The following is a 27,727-nucleotide window of genomic DNA, read 5'->3' on the forward strand; positions in this document are numbered from 1 at the left end:
ATTAGAGGCTGATCGTTTGTGCGGCGAGGAAACTGAATAGCTCCAGGGAGCCTGGAGACATAAGAGAAGGAAAGCAGTAGATGGTATTAAGCATTGAGCTGCATTAACACAATATTGACCATTAGGCATCTGGAGCGAGTTAGCTACCTTGCTAGCTTCAATGGACTCACGACAATGGCGGTAGTGTAGAGTGATTTATCAGAGGCATAGTCTACAATGGAGCGCACAGTGAGTGTCAGAACAAGTGTGAGTAGGACAACAATGTAACCTAGATCTCCAGCACACACAGCATGTGATCTCCGCAGCAGAGACGCTTGTGAAAGAACAGAGGAGTGAAATAAGAGAGGATGAGCCGCAGCCTTTCAGACCGGATATCTCAGGTAATTTAAAACAAAAGACCTTGAGCACTTGTTTCTGACAGTAAATCTCTCCCTTTTCTGAGCATGACAGCCAGACTCCACTCTGCGCACAGGCCTGTAATTAAACCGAGCCGGTCGCTAAGCTCCCAGGCACTGTCAGACCCGCGCTGTGTGAAATCGCGGCAGGCGAACGCATCTTGCCCAAGCAGGACTCCACACACAGGCTTTTGGCACTGTCTCGGGTCCCGAGGGGCCCTGAAGCAGGTCGAACAACATGCGCTCAGTGACGAGTCCCTCTGACGCGCCGGTCCTGCCTCCTCCGGCCCAGAGGTGGCGCTGCCCCCGTTCGGCCTCTGACACTTTGACCCCAGTCCAAGGCATCAGAAGCCGCTCGAGTGGCGAAAAACACAGCGGAGATTATTTCCTATGTTTGGGCAGGCAGGCAGTCATCCCTAAAGGCAAATCAAAGCACACCCTGCAAACCCCTTAGGAAATATGTAACCGAGAGCACAGAGAGAAGCAGCCAACACTGACACGACAAGCTCCCAGCCCGCCCACTCTGCTCGATCCCACCCCTACCCGTCGCCCGTCTCCAGGCCCGTGGTTCCCATCTCCAAGATATCTCATGTGTGACCTGCTGCTCATCCACCCGAGGCAGGAAGTCACTTCATCTGTGTCCAAGCTTGTCTCCTGCTTCACACCCATCAACACTCCGTTAGCCCTGTGCCACAGCGCCCTGGCTGAGCGCTTTAAGGAGTGAATTCCACTAACTCGGCCAGCCGTAGCTGGTGTCTCTTTATTGCGATTTGCCTATTAGCAGTGCTTGGTTTCTTTGTAATCCTTATTAGCAATTTTGTTTTGTGCTTTGGAACTCCCAGACAATACACACATTCACTCTCCTTCGCAAGTCTACTCGGAGGCAAGGCACCCCGTGACCATGTTATGCACGATATGGGGAATCGGCATGTCAATTTACAGTGTTTCTTTAATAAGAGTCGCAATGCAGTCTTTCATCTCCTGGACCAGGCTGTGATGCTGTGGATCGGACTGTACCATTTGAAGCGGGGGAGGGGGGGGGTACTTATTTCAGTTCAAAGAACTACACTGTGGACCACATTCCTGAAATAGTTACATGCTGCTAAAAAGTGTCACCCGTGTATTCATTAGCCTAAATCAGATTTGGTGCCAAAAAAGTGCTTTTCTCCCAGAACTTGCTGTTTTTTTTTTTTTCTGCAGCTGCAGGTTGTGCTATAACGCAGCCAGGCCCAATGCCCTCTCCCTGACCCCCTAAGAAAATGTTAGGGGCAAGTTAGTCACAATCACCAAACTAGTCTTCTTCAAATGCACACGTGTGGCCAGAGCACAGATACATCGAGAAAAATGTTCATGTTAGTTCTTGGGAGTGGAACAGACCCCACAGGTCTAGGCAGAAGTCGTGAACTCTTAAATTCTACCTCAGCAGAACAGACTTCCGGCTGTTAATTTGCTAAAGGATTCATTATACCACCCAAACAAATAGAAAACACGATCACTGGATCACAGCAAAAGAAATGTTGCACAAACCATACATACTACTTCTGAAACAGACGACAAACAGGTATAGTCACCGCAGCACACGTGACAGAATGTGACCCTGCAGAGGGGAGACCCAGAGCAGAATGACCTCTCACTGATGTGGCCATGGCTTCACTCACTTTAATCGCATCATTTCAGTCATACTGAAACCAAAAGTTCAAGTTTTGTTAATAATTTATGCTCACCTATTGCGCAATGACTTGTGAATCACCATTTCAGGTCTATACTATTATTTCTGTCTATTTCTTTCCGTAGTCCATAAAGCTGTCCTGTCTATCTGAAGTCGTGATCGCAGGCCAGGGAACACCTGCTTCTTCCAGGAAGAAAGCAGCATTTTGACAAAGGCTAGAGACCAGCTACGTCTAGGCCACTGTTTGAGGACACGTCAAAAATTACTTTTGTGTGTGGGATTTTAAAGATTTCCCTTTACTTCCCCATGCTTCCCTCCCCAGTTACTAAATATTTATGTGCAAGTTCAATGCAGACACCCATTTAACACTTGGTGGCCATTTCCCAAAGTCATCGCCGGCTTTAATACCAGAGAACCTGATGGAGAGGTGAGAGTCCACTGTTTACTCAAACTCTCCCTCCAGGATTTTAGGAGCACTGGTGTCCGTCAGTGCATGACACTTTACAAGGAAAGATGCTTTAATGTATATACTGTACTCATTTGCAGGGGCTGTCTGAGAGTAGCTGGCACTCAGAGCTCTGCCAGTCAGAAGTGTGCGTGTGCCAAATCCTCGAGAGATCTTTAAAGCATCTTGTTAATGTGTGAAAAGTTGCTTTGTTTATAAATGCCCCTGCCCCAAACTGAGCTGAAGGTGAGTCAGTGGAAAATGGCCGTGGAAAGCCCGTGATAGATGCTCTGTTTGCTCCAACGCCTTTTAAAGGGGAACTGTGCTTTCAAAGGACTCTGTAACCTTTCTCTCCTGCCAGAGCTTCTCTATGGAGGTCTAGTCTGGTGGACTCGCTCAGACAAGAGTGAACTCGGTGTGTTTAGCACCTGTGGGGAACGCACAGATCCCAGAAAGGTGGTCCTGTGGTCCTGTCAACCCACCTGATCCTCTCATCTTGAGACCTTTGTTTGTAGACAGTTAAATGAGGCGCTTGCAGAGGTGCGTAACTGAATGCCGTCTTCGCCTGTCGGCAAAAGTTACACAACAGCTAGCGAAGTAAAGGAGTGCATTCAAACTTTATGCAAAACATGCAAATCTATGAAAATCACATTCCACAATGCCAGCTATGTTTCATGGCCAGAATGAGGTGAGCATTGTGGTTGGCTGGCTGTATTTCCGGTGTTTTGCAAACCAGTGTGGGAGGTCGACCTGTCCGGCAATGACAGTTGCCATCTACTTGACTGAGCATTAACCTGAATGGTTGTCTGAACATCTGCTGTACTAATGGTATTTATAACAAACCCTTAAGGCTATGCTTTAAAAGAGGGTCTTTTCAGCTCTTTCTAAAGGACTCTATTTCATGAGTTCAACTAGAATACTATTTATGCTTGAAAACATTCATTGTTACAATTGTTATGTTTGTTATAAGAACTAAATTAGGGTAATACATGAGTTCGGATAAAGCATTACACATAACTGTGTGATCGTTCTGTGCAGGCTTTTGCACCACAAACGTTAAGAAATATCCTGCGTGGTGACATACAGCCTCAAAGGAAGGTGCTGACTCCATCCCAGCTTACCAGCACAGCATGACAGGAAGCAGGAAGCGTGGCGTGAAAACATCGTTTTCAAACTCCGGCTTTGACCAGGGCATGCGCTAGGTCAGTACAGCGCGTGCTTTAATCATGGCCTTAGAGGTCAGCTATCTCCTCCATCGCATTCTGCAGATCGTCGAACCTCTGGCCCCTGGGGAGGAACATCCCCTCTCGGTCTCCGTCTTTGTTCTGTTGTTTCTGTGTCCTAATGGTCAGAGAGGGAAAAGGGGGGAGCTATTTTCACTGGCGGAAGGGCGGAGCGGTGGCTGTTATTTAGGCTTTCGCCGCGTCCTGCAGGGCACGCTGGCACTGACCACGGGACCAGAGGATGTCCCGCGTGTCTGACGCTCTGCTGCGGAAATACTCTCGCTCTGAAGTTTCAGCATCAAACAGGTTTTTTTGGTCTGTTTTACAGATTGCTCGAAAATCTTAGAGGCTTTAGTCTAGACACAGAGAGAGAGAGAGAGAGAGAGAGAGAGAGAGAGAGAGAGAGAGAGAGAGAGAGAGAGAGAGAAAGAGAGAGAGAGAGAGAGAGAGAGAAATAAAGAGAGTAAAGAAAGGAAGACAGAGATAGGGAGAGAAGGAGAGAGTTAGAGAGATCCCTTTCAGAATGTGTGCTGGGAGACGTACGGCAGGATGAGTTTGTAGTAATCACAGCTAATTACCTTTTACAACCCGGTACGTATATAGAACTGTGGTGAGGGCCATAGCCCTGTCTCCTACAGCATGGCCAGAGATGGAATGTGACCCAGCTCGCTGGTTACAATATATTTGGCTCACTATAAATCAGAGATGGTGTCCCGATTACCAAACGTCACCACACAGCGCCTGCGTCTCCCAGTCTGGATGAATTGTCAGTGCCCCCCAAAGTGCAGCTTTGGTGGGCTTGACTCCGCCTCCCCCACTAATGTGCATATTGATGTAGACACATGTGCGCACATGCAAACACATGCGTATGCACAGTCTTGCGGGAGGCTTCTTTGCTTTCTAATTTGCCGAGCCCTCGTCCCCGTCCTGGTTTGGCCGATTACAGGGGCCGCTGTCTAAATATTTAGGCAACAGTTTTGCGGGCCATCGAAAACCCTCCGTGCCACCTCTTGCTTTGAACGCTGTGGTCACATGACCCACACTGCTCCCCAGCCAGAGCCGGCCCCCCACCAGACATGAGCACTGTGCCTGAATCAGCTGTTTCCAGCTGACCGCCCCCTGCTACACATGTTTGAGGCAGGAGTGGTTGAGGGTGGGATGAGGGAACGTGAAGGGACATGAAAAGGCTCGAGGCAGAAGGTATTTACATTCCATTCACAAAGGTGGATATCCAGCCACAATTGTAAATTAAGTCCTTGTTTTTTTTTTTTTTTATCTGGACAAATTTGAGAGCAGTGAATATAATAAATCATAGAGGACTCATTTGAAGTCATTTACTTGGGGAGAGCGGTTGAAATCTTCAAATGGCAGACATTTTTCCCTATTTATTGTGTTTTTGATTTATTGGACAGCAGGAGAACTGTGATTTCACTGACGTGTGTTATGACTGATTGTGTTGTTTTGTCTCCTACAGCGATGAAGGAGCTGCTAATTGTTTTCTGAGGGCTGCATACACTTTGCCCTCCACAGATGAGACAGGCCATAGGCCAGTGGTGGCCTTTACCTGCCACACGTGAGTGGAGACAGCTCTGACTCTGATACAGCTCCACCCCTTAATCAAACCGGGCCACCCCTGATCACGTACTGGAGCCCTCATGCCATGCAGCAGTGCAGCATGAAGTACCTCCTCCACACACCCCATCTCACAACACACACACACACACACACACAGCAGGATTTTGCAACACAGATATAGGGATACCAGAGAATCTATCAGTGCTGGCAAACAGTTGGGTTTACACAGACACACAAATACACATACACACACACACACACACACACTAAGGAGCAGCTGGATCCACCCTTAGCCTCCAACATCTGATAACGTCCCTCTCGGCCGCCCGATAGCACCCTGGGCTGAGGGGAGCAGAGGAACGTGACAAGGGTGGGTGGGAGAATTTGCCTGGAGAATGAAAGATAAGGCAGCGTAATGGCGGGGAGAGTGCCGACATGACCGGGTGACGGTGTCTTTTCCAACCTGCAGATATAGTTTCCACTGTAATGCAATGACGGTTACAGGTACTACAACCTAACACTGAGGTCAAGAGTTGGACAGATAAGCTTCCCTGCCATTAATTATGAGCAGGGAAAAAAAGGTTTTCATATTTTCCATTGGTCATTTAAGTGCCATCTAGACAGTGGAGCAGAGTGCAGCCCACCACGGGGCCTTTTGAAGGACCTCAGTCACCGCTCCCAATTACACCTAATGTGGGCTAATAGCCCCCAGAGGACGGGCGCCCAGCCATGAGGCGGCCGCGGGCGAGGAGGGCACTGGCCGCAGGGGGCACGCTGTGTGGCAGGGCCCCTCAGACGTGCTCATCAAGTCTGCAATTATGATGGCGCTGTGCCGATTAGTGTATCCTGCCCACGCTGCAGGAAAGAAAACGAGGAGAGGCTGGGAAGTGGTGGCCTCTCTCTCTCTCTTTCTCTCCCTCTCTCAATCTCTTTTTCTCTTCCTTTTTCCGCTTGTCTCACTCATTCAGGCACTTTCCTCAACAGTTTCACCATAGAGCAGTAACTCCCTCCCTTACTCTCTCTCTTCTCTCTCTCTCAATCTTCTTTCTTTCTTTGCTGTCTGCCTCTCTGTTTTTCTCTCCATCTTTCTGTGTCTCGGTCGTTCTGTGTGCCTCGCTTCTCGGTCCCTCTCTCATCCACTCTCTGCCACCCATGCCGACAGCTGCCCGCTTGGCAAATGCCTTGGCATGCAGTAATTAGTGTAAGGGTGGTAGAGGGCACTGTGAGGGGGTGCAGTTTTGTTTTGGAAAGGGAATAGTGGGTGTGCTGTGTCCAGCTGGCTGTTCCTAGCCTAACAGGCTGGGCTTTGTGAAGTCCGACAGCTGCATAGAGACTCTGTGTGTGTGTGCGTGCGTGTGTGTGTGTGTGTGTGTGTGTGTGTGTGTGTGTGTGTGTGTGCGTGTGTCTGGGAGGTGTGCACATGTATCTGTCCATGCTTGTCCAGAAAAGAAAAAGAAAAAAAAAAACACACACACAAGGGCATTATGTCATGCTGAGTTCCTTTGTCAGCACGAGTGTGTGTCTTTTGTGTGTGTCTGCTTGATGTGTACATGTGTGTGCTGTGCATAAATCTCAGTATAAGCAGCACAGGACTCGCACCGCAGAAGACGTACAGGTGTGCATCTGTCATTAGACGACACAGCACCTCCAACCACGGCTCTCCCTCCTGAGAGGAGCCCAGTGAAGGGACGCTCCTGCCAGAACGACCTTTGGAGTCGGAGTGCTCCATTAGTGGAGCGCTGGTAGACTGATCGCCCAGCTTGACCTGCTGATCCATCCCTCTGTGGTACTTCCTGTCCCAGCGTTAAACTCAAAGAGATCCAGCCGGACGGCTTCTGATTCGAGCAGATCAGAACCGTCCTGCCTATCACAGCTAGATTAGAGGTGCAGGTTGTAATGATATATACTCCGGCGAGGTGGGGGGTGGCAGCGTTTGGCTTTGATGTGTGGATCATTTATCTGAAGTGCCTCTATCTCTCCCCTCACTGCAATGAGTGACTCATGGTTATGATGGGAGTGAGGAAATTCGTCATAAAGCAGGAGCTGTAAAACGGTAAAACACCCAGCCCTCCACCAACTGCTATCATAAAAGCCATGATCCTCCCTGTAAGTGAAAACAATGAATGGAATGACAGACACTCAGACGGCTGATTGGTCTGTGGTCAAAGCAGCCATACCAGGAATGGCCTGGTTAAGGCTGGTTCATTTTTTTTTTCTTTCCGCATCGCTCTGTAAATAAAATTAATTAAAAGGCAAACAACAATCTGAGCGTGTGCAATGTGTCTGGTTCATGTTTGGTGTTTGAGTGCTCAATTTGCAAGTAGTTTCAGTTGGTTATGTGTCTGAAATGCTGTTAGCAGCTCTTTGACTCTTTGAATGAGTCAGAGAATCTTTATCACTTTCACACATATTAAACTCATGCATAACCATTATATTCAACTTAACAGATTTCATGTTGATAAATTAATTAATACTTGTGCATGGCTGTGTAAAACTTATGCTGAGAAGTAGGCAGGGCGCTGTAATATGCATTATATGCCATTCAGAAATAATAACTCATAAATCAAAAATATAAAGCCAAAACTTGAGTGAGTGAATTGCAGTAGAAACATTTTGCTTTAATTTTTGTGCAAATGGATGTTTAGCAAATATTTATATATTTAAATTAGCCAAATATGTTAAAGAAATTCAAGCACTTGGAAAATTTATATGTATAGATATCCATAAAGAAATCAGCATGGATAATAAATCTCTGCATTAAACATTAAAAACGACTTGTCTCTTGCTATTATGAACCATCACCAAAATGAGAACTGCCTGCTGATATTATATAAAACGCTTGTCGTAATTATTTGTGTCTGAACATCTGCGGGCTACAGACATGTAAAATGTACCTATCGATGGCGGAAATGTAGCTCCTCTGAGCAGGCCTTCGGTAAGTAAATGCCAAAGTATCTAACGCATGTAAATTCATTTGCTGCAGCCCGCAGGATATGAGGAATATAAAGTCGCATGGCAATTTGTTCCGGATTAAAACGACCTAGGGTGATTTTTTTTACCGGTTTTTAAAAAGTATGTAAACATCATGCAGTTCGTAAAAATGACTGACGAGCGCAGTTTTGCAGCACAGCAAATGATCAAATGATTTAGCAAAGGGCGCGCGCTGATTTTACCACTCACGTAGTAAAATGTAACGTATGACTGAGGTTAAAAAATACTAATAATTTTGTTAGATTTATTACTGAATCCACGGTATGGCAAAATATATCGCGAGGCTACCGGTAGCCTATTCACTTTAATACCAGTTTATCGCTCAGCCCTGGTTAGGATGCGCACGCCTGCAAGCGTTCTTAGATTATAGCTCACATTGTTCCGTGCACACACGGCCAGCATGCCGACGCTAGACACACAAAGCGGACACAGTTTGCTAACCTGGGCCCGTTTCCCCTTTCCCCTTTTAAAATATGACCCCTGACCCCACGCTCTGCGCAGAGCCGGTGTGGGAGTCTGATTGGGGTGGCCCCACTGTCAATCCAGTTAGCCCCCCCCCCCCCTCGATGGGGCTTCAATCAGGCCCCTCTTTGAAGCCTTCAGCCGTGGCTTGAGCTAGTTGATTACCTTCCTTTGGCTATGTAAATCACCCCCACCAGCTCTGCACCGCCACAATGGGGCTTTTTAGTGGGGCGACTCCTGTGCCTGCAAAAGGGATTATGACTGTTTAAAAAAGCCAGTCATATCAAATCAGACCCATTATACTGCACTTTAAGTTGTGCTGCCTCGTGTTTGTCTGGAGGCCATTTCGGGCCCCTTGGTAGGTCCCAGTAAAAACATCTGTTTGTCATCCATAAACGTAGTTAACAGCATTATAACATCACGATAAAAATGATGGTCCGTTCGCACTGGCCTCTCCTGCCCGTGCACACGTGGTGTCGGTGATGCAGCAGAGGGCAGAGGAGGTTCGGCGTCTTTGGACTTGCTGTGGCACCGTCTTTCCCTTCTGGGGAAGCCCTGAGAACTCCCCGTTCGGATGCTTGCAATACTTGGTATGCCATTCCGATACACTGGTGTTGGTGTCTTGCTAGCACAAGCCACGTTGAATACCTCGCTTGCAAAGACAGGCTACCAGATGACGAAACGCAAACAAAGGCAGAATGCAGCTGGAGTCTGGATTACGGAAAACATGGAAAAATTGAGATTTGGAAGCTTGCGAGCATAATTTAGAGTGTTTCGAAAGTTTACACGTCATCCAAAAAGAATTTATTGGGCACATCCCTTAGGATCAGGGAAGCCAGATTCACCTTTCATTGCTATCATGTTTCTGGCCTGAACTACAGAGGCAAGAACAGCGAATGTTCAGCTTTTACACAGACTTGGACAGACACCTAATTTGTCGGCCAAAAAACATCTTAACTTGTGATCAGTAAAAGCAGCTTTCTAGCTTCCAACACACACATTCACACACACACACACACACACACGGACACACGCACACATGCACACAAAGCAGCAAGCACTATAAAAAGGAGAGGGATCCTTAACCAGCAAACGAGCTTGATCCTTGACTACACAATGACCAATTCAAAGCAACACGGGCACAACACCGCCAGCCAACACTGGTTTCTAAATAATCGGGCGATCCGGGCCCCACACTTTGGCGCTCTCCGGGACAAAGGGGGAATGGGTGCGAGGGCCATGTGGGCCTGGCACACACAGGCAGGCAGGCAGGGGCAGTAGCTCAGCTCCTCTTTAACGAGCGCTCACTGATTGAAAGCTCCAATTGTGGCCCGCGCCTCGGCACGCCGTGCCGGCCGCGCATTCATCCCCACTTCCTGGGGCCTTTGTGCGCCTGCAAGGCCAGGGGAGCAGGAGAGGAAAGGGAGTCGGGGGAGGCCTGGGTTCGTGGGGGTGACGTGGGGGGGGGGGGGGGGTGTGGAAAGGGGGCACCCGACCCGGAACATTGGCACGACACGGTGGGCCCCCGCAGAAGCGCCTCTACCATCTGCCGCGGTAATTCAGTCGCCCGCATGCCAGAGCAGACCACACGGGCCTCTTACGCAACACCGCTCGCTCCGGGGCCTCTGCAGACAAAGCCCAGAAACAAACACGGCAAGCCAGGCTGGGATCTCACCCTCGGCTGGGGCCCGCTTTCTTCTCGAAGGAGCCCTCCGCGGATTGGGGGGGGGGGGGGGGGGGGGGGGGGTTGGCCTCTTTTTTGAGCACTCGCGTTTGCCTACCTCTGCGCTCATCAGCTCAGTTCCTTGGACCACAGTGCCCTCCGAGCAACCGTGCCATGACCCCCCGATGGCGCTCTGATTGATTGAATCATGCTTCTGTTTAGAGACACACAGGAAAGACAAAACTCCCCCTGTGACTAAGCTAGAAGCACGTCTGAGATAGCATTACTTCCTTAGTATTCATCTCTTCCTCGACCCAAAACGGGCGGCGTCCAGAGTCGGTCTGCAGCTACATCCAGTACAGTGGCACCAAAACGCTCTCCTAAAGGAAACTGACTCAGTGTGTTTTCAGTTTTTGGTGACATTCCTTCGGGATGAATGTGCTGAGCTCCCAGTGCAAATGTGCAGGAGATACCAGCAGAACCACAAGACCCACAGAACCACTCCTGTACTTATTTGATTCTGACATTCTCCACATAACACTAGCTTGCCTTTCTTGTGTCGCAGCAAGGGTGTCGGTGCCGGCCCTGTGACTGAGTTGGTGTCATTCAACATGGACCCGCACCATGTCACTGGGATCCTAATGGCAACATTACGTGAAGTAGATAACGTCTGTACGTTTTGCAGTCTGTTACAGCTTTCTTGTGAGCTGAGGGTCCGATTCCTTTATTCACGTGTTCTGAGCCTCTCCCGCATCGTACCAGCCAATTTTGGGACGCACTTCCACTCTGGGTATTGATTACATTAACTGGGGCTTTTCAGATGCTTAACTGCCTGACTGGTCACGTGACAGGAGAGGAAAGAGAACCACATGTCCCACAATGCCCTGTGCGGGGTTCGCAGGAGCGTCGAGCCCAGCGGCTCATGAGAAGTCGGCGGGCCTGCGGTTCAGAGGACGCCACCACCCTGTGGGTGGCTTCTGCATCTGGAGGCCATTACGGCCTAGCTCGCACTGATTGGGTAAACGGTGCAAGGGCCGATCTCGATGTACGCACGCCACCGCGCTCGCGTTCCGAGCTGTCCAAAACGGCCCACGCCTAAATGCTAGACTGAAGGTGGAGAACAGAGCAGCTACGGTGTGGCTGTTTGGGATATTGATCTAACAATGAAAAAAAAATTATCTTATCATATCAAGAGATTTTACACCTGTTCTTCCAATGGCCTCATATATAAATCGGGCAAATATGTAACTGATTTATCTTGTACGTATTGTTGTCATAATCTGATCTGCTAGATCTCAAAGCAGCATGCTCCAAAAGTGAAAGTTAAAGCATGAAGATTTCCCAGTTTGTACATTTTCCCCTCCCTGTCTGACACACTAGGATCTGGGTTTATTAAAGCAACCCTGTTACTCATCAACGTTTCACACACAGCTTCAGTATTCCACATACTCAGCTCCAGGAAGACCATATTTGGTCAAAATACATATTTTGCTTTGTTGATTTTTTAAACATTGCCATGGGGAGAGAAAGGGAAGGAAGTGCATGTTTCCACAAGGTGTGTCAGAGGTCATTATCAGACCGTACATCTGATAATGCACCCTCTGCGTGCCTTTCAAACATGACGGATGAATGGTGTTTTAAGTAGTCTCACTTTGAGAAGCTAAACACTGCAGTCGATCCTAAGACAAACAAACCATACACTATTGTGCCTTACTGTTCAGCCATCATTAATAGTGCAGTGCTTAAGTTATCAGGCAGCGACATACAACTTTCTTGTTTTGAATCTGTTCAGTAGTGTTTGAAACTAAACTATGACTGTAATAATTCAAGAGTATTTACAATTATATTGGGTTGACCATATTGGAATCACAAGCCTTTTTATCTATAGTGCCCCTGTTTCAGGGAGACTAGGAGTAAGTTATAAGTAACAGGACTGCTCAGTAACAGTTGGCTGCTCATTCAGTTCTTGAATGGTTGTGTCTTAAAGCATCATTAGCTAATGCATAACAGAGCTAGCAAATCTCAGTAGTTGATTGTACATATGCATATGCAAGGGGCATATGCATCTGGATGTATTGTCTTTCAATGTAAAGAACGGAGAAGGCTGTAATAAGACTCAAATGTCAGAAAATGATCGTCAAGCACAAAACATGAAGACAAGAACACCCTGGTGTGGTTAGCAGGAGAACCAACTGACAGAGCATGAAAGATCGCTGTAGCCAAAGACAAACTGACACACACAAATTGACAAATGAATGAAAAAGTTCCCGAATCATGTCGGAACGAGGAGACGAACGCACCAGCATGTGCTTTGAGGATTTAAGAAGAAAGAAGCTACACTGCATTAAAAAGCAACCTGTAAAGTCGTTGGGCGGTGTGACGGTTGGACGGAAATGATGACGATGACGAGATGAAGAACGGGAGCGTGTCAGGGTGCGCATCAGCTCATCGGTGCGACGCTGGGTGTCCTGGGCGCATAAGCCAACTGGACAGCGAGTTCCTTCTCTCTGTGACCGTCTGCAGCAGTGAGGGAATGAAACCCCAAGAACATGGGGCCCAGCTGCTGAGCTCCACACAAACGGCCCTGGGCAGCACGCTGGCCCGAGCCCTGCTCCTACGTCAGCTCTGGATCATCCAGCACCGACTGCAGAAGGTCCACCATCATGTCGATAGCCTGACCTGAACCTGAAGGAGCATGCGTCTCACCCGCTGAAGACAAAACATCCTGAATCAAAGAGGAACCGAAAGGGCTCACGACCTGGTAGGGCATTGCTGGCGAGCCCGGGCAGCTGCTGCTGGTGTCAGTGAGCCACACAAGACACTTTCCAACCAACTGCTTTTGGTTTTATTTAAGATTATTTGATTTTGTCTAAGTTTGCACAACAAAACCTGCCTGAACACAGTAACTTATAACCTATAATAACCTTTAAGTCTGATGATTGGTAACTGAAGCATTCACAAAGTGCTACTCAAAGAAAACGGTGTGCCCTCTGACTTTAAGATGGTGCATCTGGTCACGTTGGTGCAAAAATGTGTCGGTTTGTGTGTCCGCCCACTGTTCACTTTGTGTAAGCGTATCTCGTCTCCTTCTGCAATTGTTTGATGTTCATGCGTTCTGCTTCTGCTAATGCACGTCTCCTCTGCATTCTTGTGTAGGAAGGCAAAACAGTCAAAACATTCACATACAAAGATAGAGAAATGCTCTCCAGTGCCAACACCACCACGGCACTTCTGATTGGATGATGCAGCAAAGGTGAAGCTGGCAGAAGGTGTTTTTGTACACCAAATGGCGTGAAGCCGGGGGAGTTGTGGCTTAGGCACTTTTGCCCTCTCTTGCTTGACCTTTGTTTCTCATGATGCATTTCACAGCAATGCGTGATCAGAGACACGCCCCCTCTCGGCTACCTGTGTGATCAGAGACACGCCCCCTCTCGGCTACCTGCGTGATCAGAGACACGCCCCCTCTCGGCTACCTGATCTGTCTCAGCACACGCTGTGCGTCTGCACACGCTCGCACATATATTCTACACCTACGCAGACGACTCCTTTTTCATTTTCCCTGTGCACTCTGTGTTCGTGTGTGTGTGTGTGTGTGTGTGTGTGTGTGTGTGTGTATGTGTGTGTGTGTGCATATGCGAATGTGCATAATTGTGCTTAAGTACGTGTGCATGGACTGTGGCTTTATGAGTGTGTGGGTGTGTGAAGATAAAATGACATAAAACACTTTGATGATGCGTCTAGGCTACTTGACTTGATACTTGTGTATTTGTTACATGTAACCCACTGGCATATCATATCCTAATTATTAATACACAGTCACATATGGTCTGCTCAGCACATGTGAGCTTCCAAAAGTCCTGCGCAACATCACACTTGGCCTTCTTGTTCCGTAACCCGTATGTCAAACCGTGCAGACGTGGATGGGCTTGGCTTTCTATTGCTGTCTATCATCAGCCAGGTTTAGCCTGAGCCTTATCCTTCCCCACAGTTAGGTATGCGGGTGTGTCTCCCCAGGGCCTCCCTCCTGCAGGGCTTCACACCTCGCAGAACACACACACACACACACACACACACACACACACACACACCCTAAGCACATCAACCTTTTCTGCGCTACAGGGCGTTTGTGTAGTCTGCAGGCATGGCTGTGGCTTGTGTTTAGCACTCCCTACGGCCTGTTGTTTTGATCTGCTGTCGGGTCTGAGGACCGGAAGGACGGGCCAGCCACCGCCCGTCTATGGGGGCGGCACAAAGGCCAAGAATTTGGCAGAACTCCTGGTGGTGCCGCTCTCGTCGGTGGGGCGGCCGGGTCCGGGCTTTCACAGGTGCACTGGGGCAGGACCGCGGGCCCCCATCAGCCTGCCGCAGCTCGGCCGCGGAAGACCAGGGCGGGCTGAGAGCTCTGTATGTTGGCTTGGGCCATGGGGGGAAGGTAACCCGAGCCGGGTGGTGAGACAATACGCCCGGGAAGCTCTCGCCAGGCATGTCACATGACTTCATCCCTCACCATGCCTGTCCCCATGCCTGCGTGCACGTCCTGCTGATAACACTCTCCGCTTGGACGAGCTTTCATGAAAGTAATAATATTAGTCCTTCTCTACCCTCCCAGCGAGCACGTCTGCTACCTGCACGTGTCTGTACATAATGGAATGTTGAGGTGGTCCAAATAACTGCTTTAATAGAGATGTGAAAGTCACTATTTTCTCACGTGCAGACATAGCTAAGAGCCTGGGTCTATCTACTCCTAACGCCCACATTTCACCTGAAATCTAATTAATCAGAGATCAATTTAGCAACGTTGAAGGTTAGGCTCCACAGCCTTGCAGCTGGGCATGTTTTCACGTGAAACTTACCTAACACGCCCAACTGAAAGATTTATTTACAGCATAAAAAATGTAATGAATTTTTTAAAGAATGCATCCTTGTAGTTCCAGAAGCAGTTTTGAGATTGCACTACTGATAGTTTGATGGCACTTGGTACATTACTGTAGTGTTTGATTACATTCTTGTGTTAGTTGGGGAAAAACAATACCTGTTGACACTGGTGTGGGTCAGTCTGAAAATTCAGATTTTTTTGCAATTCCCTGTGTGTGTACGTGTGTGTGTGCGTTTGTGTGTGTGTGCGCGCGTGTGTGTGTGTGTGTAATATAACGACTGATGTTTTTTTTTACCCCCTTGTACAGTGGGGCAGGATTTTGGCCATTTCTACCCAGGCACAATCACCTCGAGGAAAAAGGTCTGTAGACATCACGCAGCACTTGACGCAGTGTTCAGTCAGCTCAGCATGCTTAGGGGAGAATGCTACATGCCCGACTGGTTAGTGGTGATACGTGGGGACCAGGGTGTGAGACTCGCAGTTAAAACCTGAATCCCATGGTTCCCTGTCCTGTCCTGCCAAATAGTTGCTGTGCTGGGTGTGCCTTCAGGGGCAGGATGTACCAACCTCACCATGTTTTCACCGCGTTAGATCCAAAGTGTGCAGTTTTAGTGTGCTGTTTAAGCAGCAGTCTAAATCCTGGTGCATTACACTATATGTTCATTATTACAATCTCCAAACAACAACAATGGAGAATAGTGCGTTACTTTGTCATTGTGAACACTGAATTTGATCGTGCCAGAAGTCTGTTCGGAAGTGCCACGATCCGAATGGTCCTGACTAACCCCGGCACGCTTATTCATTTACGTTAATTTCCTCTTACATAATCCCTTAAGTAAACCCACTTCTGAATCAGTTCTATATAGGTAGAGTAATTAAATCTATGAACAAAGTAAATGAAAATTTGTGAAAAGCAGTCATCGTGTTTCAGCTCAATTTACTCTTGTCATTGAAGAAAGAGTCACACATCTTCTCATAATCAGAGTAAAATCATTAGAGTCACTCAGTGTCGGGCCTGTAATGCACTGAGAATGGGCCAAAGCTTGAATGGCTGCCATTGTCACACCCCTGATGGAAGCACAGATATCTGGGCCCAGATGAAGCCGTGCTCTGTGTGAAACAGGAAACAGAATCCTAACCTCCTGACCTTTGACCCTGGTTTGATGAACCTCTAACACATGTGGCAGAGTGGCAGAGGTTGTGTGGGTCACTCTGTCCTAGATACACCCTTGCCCCCCCCCCCCCCCCCCCCACGACACACACACACACACACACACACACACACAGGCACACACACATTCCATGCTAGGCCTGCTCTAAACCTGCCACATTTATTTTAAAGCATACAGTGAGCTGATAAGCACAGCTCTCTAACATGACAGTTTCCTTTGATTAGATTAGCAAGGGAGGGGATGCTTCACACTTCAACGGCTAATAAATTGCTTCTTGACTGATAGAACAAGCTGTTGTCTGGCTAATTTTTGGGGTGTGTTTGGTTATTTCAAAGAGTTGCAAAGAGCACAAAAGCTAAAGGTGCATCTAAGCCATCGCTGCTGAGCTCAAATCTCTCAATCAACACACCCTGTCCACATGGCCACCATTCTACAAGTCTGTTCACAGGAGCCACTATTGTGAGTTTTGGGGAGGGCTGTCACATTTTGAGCGTTTCTGAGTTTATGTTTTCTCTTAGCTCTGCGATTCACAAGTTCTTCCTCTTGCTTTGGTGCTAAAGTGTTGCATTTGATCACAAATGTTGTGAATCTTCTCTCCTTTTTGTTTGAGTCTGCATACTAATGAAGACATGTCTCCTGTCCTGTAAGGTGATGACATGGCACCTTGTAATCAAGGCAGTGTTGCAGTGTCAATATTGGCCATCCTGCTGTTGAGTTGGTTGTAAAAGATGATACTCAGTTGTGAATAAAATAAAAAAGTTGCCTTGCAGTAGGTTTGTCACTCCGTGGCAGGTTTTATTCTCTTCTGGACAGCTGCAGTTTTATAAAGACAAAGCAAACACACTTTCTCTTTCCCCTCAAACCGTCCAACATACCAACAGCTGTTGAGGAACCTGTTTTAAACAAACAGAGCTTAATTTAGCTGCTTGGGGTTCTCTTTTCCACTGCTTAGTTATTATCATTATTCTTCAAACTCTAAAGAGTTTTAAAATACCAGTCTCTCACATGAGACAATGTGGCTGGTAACTCGTAGTTGCGATACTATATAGAGTGTTTCCCCAATTGGCTGAGCTGTCAACAGTTTTTCACTGTTGTCTTAGTGATGAGCAGGAGATGGACCTCACACAGTAGTGGCATCAGACCTGACACCTCGAGATCCTCCGGGCTTAGTCACAATAGCTTGAGCCACGGGCTTTTCACTGAGGGCTTTGCAGGGAGCCGTGAAAGGGGCTGAATCCCCTCGTTTCCAAAGAGAGACGCTACATCCTCCATAAACCAACGCCCATTCACAATCACGCCCTCCCCATGCCGACGTCTGAACTGCTGCCCCACACTGTAAAAAGCTCCCTTTCCTGTGTGGGGGGGCAAGGGGGGGTGGGCTGTATGGGGGTGGTGTCGGGTAGAGGGGGTCGGCTCGTGCAGTCGTGTGTGGGGAAGGATGAAGGTGGAGTTATGTTTAGCCTCTCCATTGTCCACAAGGCAGGAAGGAAGAGTGTCCCGGACAACAAATGAGAACAGGTCTGAGTGTCCTCCCCGCTGCGGCTATCGTGGGCCGTTGGAGCCCCTGGCCTGGCTGTGGAGGAACCGGGTCAAAAGTGCAGGCCCCACTGCTGCATTGAGGAAACAGAAGCCCCTCCCATCCCAGACCTGCTCCACGCCCACTGCCAGTGTCACTGGGACGGCCGATAGTCCTATTGTATGCAAAGACGTTTCCTCTCCATGACATTGAGAACGCATTATTACAGTGCTCTATAAATAGTGCCTTCCCTGAAGAGAGGAAAACATTCTGTGTTACTTATTTGATATTATTAGCCGCCGAGGTCCTTTTGTTGTGTTGTTATGTGAATAATGATGCCATAATTTCATCACGTTCTATAGCGGCTTCTGTACAGACCAGATGGTAATTTTCTCTTTTTCTACTGCAGTATTTGCTCACCTATGCTTTCTTTGCTGATTCACTCTTTATGAGTTCCATCTTATCAGCACAAAACCAGGCAACCCTCATCAGCTTTCTGAAGAACTCATTTGCAAGCTTTAGATGTAGGGCGGTTCCCTAAACATAGCTGCATTCTGAAACAGAAGGTTTGTGTGTGTGTGTGTGTGTGTGTGTGTGTGTGTGTGTGTGTGTGTGTGTGTGTGTGTGTGTGTGTGTGTGTGTGTGTGTTTGTGGTGCAATTAAAATGGATGGGTTTTTTATTTTTTGTAAAAAAAAAAAAAAAAAAACTCACTTTTCATTTTACACTTTACACTGTCCCACACCCACACAATAATCTGCTTAAACATTTCTTTGAAAGTTATGCATATCTACGTTTAAAATGTTTTGGACTGCCCTGGTAACCTATCATTAGCATTCTATGGTGAAACATTTCAGGCATTTCCAGGTGCTGAGCTAGTCCGTTCATAATAGCAAAACTCTGACAGAGTTACCATACAGCAAAACTAGATTACACAACTGAATTCATAAAGTGCTTCTAACACAAAGCAATAATATTTCCGATAAAACACCCTGCGGCTCCAGTTCATTGAAATATACTCGATTTCCTGAATTGTGGACATTGGTTCCACTTGAATTGTTTTCTTGATCAGCGCCCTCAACCTTTGTGTTGTTTCAACAACTCTTAAGTTCAGGCATAAATTTATTCAACTGAACACGTGAAAATGGGGCTGGTATATTCAGCAGTGCTTCATTCCCCCTTTATTGCCTCTTTACTGGGATCTGGAACGAATCTTGGTTAGAAGTGTTTAATTATCTTGTCATGGAATTGAGCACTGTATTGTGCTAGCACTGAGAAATGACACCCAGTGCTTGGGTGCTTGGGTTCACATGTAACTCCTATAAACCTATGCAAATGTGCTTCCTCACGCCAATGTTGAAAGAGGACATTGCAACTCATAACATTTAAATTCAGGGATTTCACAGTTTGATTTATTTAGACTTTAGGTTTATTTACCAACAGCAACCTTGTCCGCACCTTCGTTTTATTGTGTATGTCGAGCGTTGCGTGCTGCATGTCTAGTTGCTTGGTACAAACCATTAGCTGGCCAGTCTTACGGGATTATATGAGAGCACTCTCTCTGTGGTCCCGTACATGCATCAGGTCTGGCGGGGGCCCTCCCAGGGCAGCGTGTGTGGATGAAAACGAGGTCTGCGACCCGCACGACAGGTTTGGAGGGGTGGTGAGGCGGGGCGTGGCGCAGAGCCCCCACGCGGGGCCACGCTCACACTTGAACTGTGCCGGACCCTGGAGGGGGAGGCCCGGCTTTCATCTGTCTCTAACCAAGGAGGCCGAGCAGGACCCCGGTCCCCCCCTGACCCCTGTGCGCCGTCCGACATTGTCACCTAATCCTTTCTCTTTCTCGCTCACAATCGCTTCCCCCAATCACAGGATTTGACTTCTTTCTCTCTCCCCCAGGCCTCCGTTTACTCTCTTTCACTCCTCCTCCTCCTCCTCCTCCCCCTGTTCCCCCTGCTCCCCTCTGTCCAGAGCTCTTCCTCTGTCCCCCTTCCTTTTCCCCTTCTCGAATCAGAGGGCTTGAGTGAGTGGCTTTGCTGCTGGGGATTATGTGCTTAGGGGCCTGTGGCCATACGATTGTGTCATGGGTGGACTGAGGAATGTATGGGAGGTGAGTGAGCAGACAGGGGCAAGGGACAGAGGCTGGGGTCACGCCCCGAGGACAGCAGCGGGGGTGAGGGGGATGGTCCGAGTTTAGATTTTTGCATTTTCACACACACACACACACACACACACACACACACACACACACACACACACACACACACACACACACACTAAAAGAAAGTATAAATCAATATAGACCAACACAGAGAACTACAACACATTTGTAGACCTTCATCAATTCTGTCAACACCAAGACAACTGGACACCCAAAAAGTGTTCTTGTGATTAACCAATGGGTGATGGGCACTTGCCCGGTCAACCCGCTCGGTCCGTGCCACGGCCTTTCAGAACCTTCGGTGTGTGTGTGTGTAAGTAAGTGGTGGAGTTCAACCACTCCACCCCTCCCCGGGTCAACGCTTCGCTGCCAAATGCTGACTTACTGTCTGTGACTTTACCAGCTCTGCTGACATGTGCTGTGGGAGAGCTGAGAGTCCTCAGCACAGGAAGCCTTTCAATTATAAAAATAACCAAGAAATGACTAGTTCACCAACAACATCAAGACTCTCACCAGCGTATCCAAGAGAGGATTATTACAGCGGAGTGAACGCTCCCTGCGCGATAGCATTTAGGCAATGAAGAAAGTACAGATTTTTCTTCTTAAAATGCAACAGGCGGTGTGTTGCAACACTGCAGCGCCTGTTCTCTGCGCATTATGGAGAAATGAGGAAATAAGACTTCTCTCTCTTTTTTTGCTTTGAGGTCATTGTCTGCTATTCTTCTGCCCCAGGTGTCTCTGGGTGACTCGGGCGCTCTCTCTCTCTCTCTCTCTCTGTGCTTGGCTCGAGAATGTGCTGCTTCTCTGGGTGGCGAGGCTTGTTTCATTCTCTCATCTCTTCTAGTCTTTTTCTCATGTATATCTCTATCATTTCAGCCCCTTAATGAGGATTGGATGAGCCCATTGATGTTTTTGGGCCTAAGGCCCCACCATCCGCATGCCTCTGTGCAAAGTCTCCTAGCAGCAGTCATCGGCTTCTTTCTTTCAGGGGTATTGTCGACCCCTGAAAGTGACTTACTCCAGGCCCAGGGTCCCTTTCTCTCTGGCCCAGGGTCCCTTTCTCTCTGGCTGGCTTTGTCTGCCTCTCCGCGTGCCTTTCTCCCCCTGTCTTCCACCACTAGCCCTTACTGCCTGAATAGCTAATGCTGGCCTCCTGCCAGTGGACCTCATCCGCTCTGACCCCCACTCCTTGCACACACAAGCACGCATGCAGACACACACGCATGCATACGTGCAGATGCAATCACACTCATTAACACACACACACACACACACACACACACACACACACACACACACACACACACACACACACACACACATGCACACATTGTGCAGTCAGACCATTCTAAACATTCAGAGAAGGGGTGAAAGAAACTGGATGAAAACAATCATGTTAATGTATTTTGCAATAAATAAAGAAAAACATAAATTTAATTTTAAAGCAACTTTACATCATATTCTTGGTTGCTATAGGACACATTTGTACCCAAGAGTGGAACTAATCCAAAATGCTCGTTAGTTTGGTTGTGAGGACTCACAGTGGATTCTGTAATGACAGCCAATCTGACCCTTGAAAATTATGATTTTCAATTTTCATAAGGGGACTGGCCTGTAGAAGCTTGGGCACTGGGAAGGAGGGGGGGGGGGGCGACAGAAAGAGAGAGGGAGGGAATGAATGAAGGAAGAATTAATGCAAGAACATTCTGGAAGATAGGAGTAAAGCATATCAGTGAATCAATGGGGGTCAGAGAGGGTGAACAACCTCTAGCTATTGTGATCACCCTCATGCAACCACAAGATGTTACCCACTGTTAAACCTCAAGCACGTAAATGCCAGGTTACAGTTTTGTAAAAAGTTTCATCGAAAGTGTGTAAGATTTTAGGACAAAGTCTTAAGGACAGATGAGACAAAAATTAACCTGTACCACAGTGATAAAATGACAGAAGAGAGGAAATGATCCAGCATTCGAAGTGTGCCACCTTAGAGCATACCACCTGAAAAGTGGTGCCTAACTTGACTTTAGGAAGACATTTGGTCTTGCATGATGTGAACTGTGGAGGCAGCATCTGAATTATTTTAGTAGCAGAACTTCAGTGCCAAAGACCTGTTGGTCCACAGGTCTGTGGGTCTATGGGTCTACAGGTCTGTGGGTATATGGGTCTACAGGTCTATGGATCTATGGGTCTACAGGTCTATGGATCTACAGGTCTATGGATCTATGGGTCTACAGGTCTATGGATCTACAGGTCTATGGGTATATGGGTCTACAGATCTATGGGTCTACAGGCCTATGGGTATGTGGGTCTACAGGCCTATGGATCTGCAGGTATATGGGTCTATGGGTCTACAGATCTATGCATCTACAGGTCTATGGGTATAAGGGTCTATGTGTCTACAGGTCTATGGGTCTACAGGTCTATGGATCTATGGGTCTACAGGTCTATGGATCTATGGGTCTACAGGTCTATGGATCTACAGGTCTATGGGTATATGGGTCTACAGATCTATGGATCTATGGGTCTACAGGCCTATGGGTATGTGGGTCTACAGGCCTATGGATCTACAGGTATATGGGTATATGGGTCTATGGGTCTACAGATCTATGCATCTACAGGTCTATGGGTATAAGGGTCTTTGTGTCTACAGGTTTATGGGTCTACAGGTCTATGAATCTACAGATATATGGGTCTACAGATGTATGGATCTATAGGTCTATTGGTATATGGGTCTATGTGTCTTCAGATCTATGGGTCAGTGGATCTACAGGTCTATGGGTATATGGGTCTATAGGTCCTCAGGTCTACACGTCTGTGGGTCTGTAGGTTGCCATGGGTCAATGACTGTATAAGATTTACAGCGACCTATTGCAGCAGCATAATATTATTTATGCTTATGTTCATTTGTCCAAGTAGATATAGGTGGGAAGAATACAAAGTCTGAGATTCCTTGCTACACTTTAACCTCAAAGTAACTGTTTCTCCTCAAAGCCACTGTGCTGACATACACATTAAGATCGGAAAGCACTTTTAGTATACAGTTTAGAATTTGTAAATTATAGGAAATTGGATATATTTTTCCTGCAACCAGCACGATATATGACAAGACAATAACAAAAAAAATGTCCTCTAAAAGTATAATCTCTAATTTACAAATGTAATTAATATTATGGGCAGTTTTACTACTGTATTACTACTGGTGCTTATATTACTAACTGTAACCTGGATATTTCAGAGATAGTTTCCTCTGGGGTTGTTATGAAGACATGGATGGGTAGGAAGTTGTTAAATTGTGTCATTACAAACTGTCAGATAATTTGTTGTTCTCTTACATTTCCAAAGGTTTAGCAACACTCTATTTAGTAAATCAGTTGCACAAACCAGCGTTCCCCTCGCAAGCTGCTCCCCGCTGTGAAGCGCACCGTGAACACTGCGGCCACTTTGAGCACCTTTGAGCGGCAGGACGAGTGTGGACTGTCCTCTCTCCTCTCAGGAGGACGAGTGTGGACTGTCCTCTCTCCTCTCAGGAGGAGGAGTGTGGACTGTCCTCTCCTCTCAGGAGGAGGAGTGTGGACTGTCCTCTCTCCTCTCAGGAGGACGAGTGTGGACTGTCCTCTCTCCTCTCAGGAGGACGAGTGTGGACTGTCCTCTCCTCTCAGGAGGAGGAGTGTGGACTGTCCTCTCCTCTCAGGAGGAGGAGTGTGGACTGTCCTCTCCTCTCAGGAGGACGAGTGTGGACTGTCCTCTCCTCTCAGGAGGAGGAGTGTGGACTGTCCTCTCCTCTCAGGAGGACGAGTGTGGACTGTCCTCTCCTCTCAGGAGGAGGAGTGTGGACTGTCCTCTCCTCTCAGGAGGACGAGTGTGGACTGTCCTCTCCTCTCAGGAGGAGGAGTGTGGACTGTCCTCTCCTCTCAGGAGGACGAGTGTGGACTGTCCTCTCTCCTCTCAGGAGGACGAGTGTGGACTGTCCTCTCTCCTCTCAGGAGGACGAGTGTGGACTGTCCTCTCCCCTCTCAGGAGGACGAGTGTGGACTGTCCTCTCCTCTCAGGAGGACGAGTGTGGACTGTCCTCTCTCCTCTCAGGAGGACGAGTGTGGACTGTCCTCTCTCCTCTCAGGAGGACGAGTGTGGACTGTCCTCTCTCCTCTCAGGAGGACGAGTGTGGACTGTCCTCTCCTCTCAGGAGGACGAGTGTGGACTGTCCTCTCTCCTCTCGAGGCACCTTCTCCTCACAGCTGCCACTGCTGCTGATTCTCCTCACTGCCTTCTGTTTCCAGGAACTTCTACTCTTCTTTCTTTCTATGAATGGCGCCCTGCTGGCTGGAACACACAGAGCTGTGTGGCCAACTCCGGCGTGCTGAACTTTTCTGCGCGGTATTCTTTCATAAAGCAGTCCTGCCCTGTTGCCTTTCTCTATGAATGAACAGCAGACAGCGTTTGTTATGCAAAGCAGGGGCCATCAAATCACTTTAGATTTTTCGACTGTAATTGTACAGTGATGCGAATGAGTTTATAGCCGATACCTGGTGCTTTTTGGTTACGGTTCCAACGACGCTGATGCTCGCATAGAGCCCGAGTTCTGGCCCAGGTCTGGCATGCTCAGGTTGTGTGTTTCTCTTTCTGTGAGAAGTGTTACACTGAAATAACACATGTGGGAGAGCTCATTAATTCATCTGGATGAGTTACCATATCATTACGGTTACAAGTCATGTGACCCCTCACCACGCACATGTGACCCACAGTCACCCCTCAGGGACGGATATGGTTAGCATGAGAGATTTGAACCCTGAGGCTTCGCCGACACCTCTTCCATGTGATAACAGCATCCGGGAATGTGTGTTACGATGGTGGCTAACACACATGTGCAGCTCCTGGCTGGGCCAGCTGTCGCTGGTATGACCCCCGCGGCCAAGCAGAGCGTCACCTCACCACGGTGCTTCGAACTGGCTCCCCTGCCCTGGGCCTTCTGTACACCGGAGAGAGAGACGGAGAGTTAGAGAGAGAGAGAGAGAGAGAGAGAGAGAGAGAGAGAGAGAGAGAGAGAGAGAGAGGGTAGAGAGAGAAAGCCATGTGTGATCGTGCCCGCCTGTTCCACTGCACAATGTGGACGTGAGTACCCAGGCGGCCAGCTCCCCTCCCCACAACCCCTCACCCCCCCATCCTCAAACTTGCCCATTCTCTCGGGAGCGGACAGCATGCGGAAATCGCCCCTGATTTACACGCAACAGCTGCGGAGAAGAGAGGCCCTTTTGATCGGGCTGAGGCAGCAAAGCGACATGCCCCCGCTGGTTTCACCTGTCGCCGCCCTGCTGGCCGCGAGCATCGCCGTGCAGGAGTCGGCAAGAGTCGGCGTCGAAAGCCGAGAAGGCTGAGAGAATACAAACCTCCGGCCTGGTGGGTTGATTGAATAGGACCACGCCATTTCTTCTCATAGCGCGGAGGATGTCGTAGCTGTGTGAGTGAACTTGCCAGCTAGTTCACTCATCGGAAGGTTTCTTTAAGATGGCATCGTTGTTGGAGAAGTGTGTTCACCCGGTGCATCCGTTCTTTCGTCACTCTGTCTTCCTCTTTTTTTCGGCATGAAATGAACTGGGCAGTTCTCCAGTGAAGGTGCACATGACTGTGAGCTCACTGCCTCTATGGCTTTTACTGGAAGACGTAGGGTGATGGCAAAGGCCACACGTGTCTGTCTAGCACTCCAGTGTCTCTGATAAATGGCTTTTGAGCAAGATAATTCAGACAAAACTGAGAGAAAGCTAAATGTTGCCATTTTGGTGGTTTGCCTTTCTGACATTGTGAAGCTGTTCACTGTTGCTACACAGGCCTGTCGTAGAAACGTCACCCGGCTGACACGTTGGTCTGCATTTGAAATATCTCTCTCCCCTCTTACCTTTCACACGCCCTGCAAAGCAAACTGACATGTGTCTGTCTGTCTGTCTCACTCCCTCACTCTGTCTCTCTCTCTCGGAGTGTGTCTGTCTCCATCTGTCTCGCTTCCTCATTCTGGCTGTCTTTCTCGGAGTGTGTCTGTCTCGGTCTGTCTCCCTCCCTCTCTCTGGATGTCTTTCTCTGAGTGTGTCTGTCTCCCTCCCTCTCTCTGGCTGTCTTTCTCTGAGTGTGTCTGTCTCCCTCCCTCTCTCTGGCTGTCTTTCTCTGAGTGTGTCTGTCTCTGTCTGTCTCCCTCCCTCTCTCTGGCTGTCTTTCTCTGAATGTGTCTGTCTCTGTCTGTCTCACAGTCCCAATCTGTCTGTCTCTTCCTGAGTGTGTCTGTCTGTCTCGCTCCCTCACTCTGCCTCTGTGTCTCTCTGTCTTTCTGGCATTCTTTCTCCTACCACAGAAAAGCACTTGTGTCAGCATCGTGCTGTCCATATGTCATCTGCTCACTGACACCCATGTGGCGACAACAAATGTTTTCCAGTTTTATAGAAACACTGACAAAAAGCTTAGCTAGATAAACTGTCTGTTTTCAAGCAGTCAGACAACAGAACAAGCTCTGTAGCAGAGACGAATCAGATGAGGGTGATCCGTCCCATTCACCCGCAGGAGGAGATCTCTGATCCTGTGGGCTCTCTGAGGGGTGAGGGACCCTCCTCTAGGGGACCACTGTGGGATGTGTAGCTCTGACTGCAGCTTTACTGCAGGACTTCTCCATATTCCACATATGAACAGGAAATATCAGTATTGTTCAGTCATTGGCTATAAGTTTGGTGGGGGGTTTTGTGTATGTGTATTTTTTTGCATATTTTTGTTTCAAATATGTGTAAAAGACAAACAGAGAGACCGACAGAGAGATAGATAGAGAGACAGAGATAGATAGATAGATAGATAGATAGATAGATAGATAGATAGATAGATAGATAGATAGATAGAGACCGATAGAGAGACAGAGAGAAATTACCCATTTAGTTTCCTTTCATTTGTTATGTTTCTGCTGTTCAAAGCTTCAAATCCTTTAGTCTTGTTCACAGGAAAATGACAAGCAAACTGGTTACATAGCAAGAATAGTTTCACATAGTAACAAGGCTTTCAAATATTGGAGCTTTTCTGCTAACGTCAGCTACAGTGGTTCTAAAAATCACCTACCCTGATTCCACTTACAGTGCAGGTGTTTGGGTGAAAAAAAAAATGAACTTTTTTTTTTTTTTTTCGCTTTACCAAAGTGTGGAGTGAGGGGCTCTGCAGTAGTCTACCTGTCAGGCCAGGAATGATGACAGTGCTAAGGAGACAAAAGGCTATGTGAACGGGTCATGTACTGGCCATTTGTCTCCTAGTGGTCGTTAAAGGCACGGGGTCACAGTGGCAGGGAGTGGGGTCAGGTAGAATGCACTTTTGATATGGTGATACATTTTGTGAAATGCTGGCAGAGAGAGAGGGGGGGACAGAGGCTGTGGGAAGATCTCATCTCTTTTGTGGTTGCTCTCTCCGGGGCCCAGCATTGTGTCCCCTCGGCCTCCGGACGGAAAATGGACCCTTTAATCACGGGGTTAACCCATCAGGGGCCACACCGGGGCCGAGTGGGGGGATTGCAGTCTCTTCTGAATGCTGACCACGAGACCCCCTCTTGGGGGTCTCAACAACTCT

The 27,727-nt window shown here is 48.1% G+C and overlaps 2 long non-coding RNA genes across 4 annotated transcripts; one reads left to right on the plus strand and one right to left on the minus strand.

Moving 5' to 3' along the window:
* The first annotated feature begins 3,265 nt into the window (after positions 1-3,265).
* Positions 3,266-5,472, plus strand: LOC143528364 (uncharacterized). Its single transcript, XR_013134441.1, has 3 exons — positions 3,266-3,337; positions 3,548-3,711; positions 5,207-5,472. It is a non-coding gene; the product is annotated as an uncharacterized LOC143528364 (long non-coding RNA).
* An 18,683-nt stretch (positions 5,473-24,155) lies between these two features.
* LOC143528621 (uncharacterized) lies at positions 24,156-25,671 on the minus strand. 3 transcript variants are annotated; one of them, XR_013134499.1, is made up of 4 exons: positions 25,531-25,671; positions 24,876-25,112; positions 24,670-24,783; positions 24,156-24,559 (listed from the first exon to the last, which is right to left on the minus strand). It is a non-coding gene; the product is annotated as an uncharacterized LOC143528621 (long non-coding RNA). The 3 variants fall into 3 exon arrangements; XR_013134498.1 differs by having other exon boundaries at positions 24,869-25,112; XR_013134497.1 differs by having other exon boundaries at positions 24,670-25,112.
* Between the last annotated feature and the right edge of the window lie 2,056 nt (positions 25,672-27,727).

The sequence above is a fragment of the Brachyhypopomus gauderio genome, chromosome 12 (assembly GCF_052324685.1).
Source record: "Brachyhypopomus gauderio isolate BG-103 chromosome 12, BGAUD_0.2, whole genome shotgun sequence".
Classification (NCBI taxonomy): domain Eukaryota; kingdom Metazoa; phylum Chordata; class Actinopteri; order Gymnotiformes; family Hypopomidae; genus Brachyhypopomus; species Brachyhypopomus gauderio.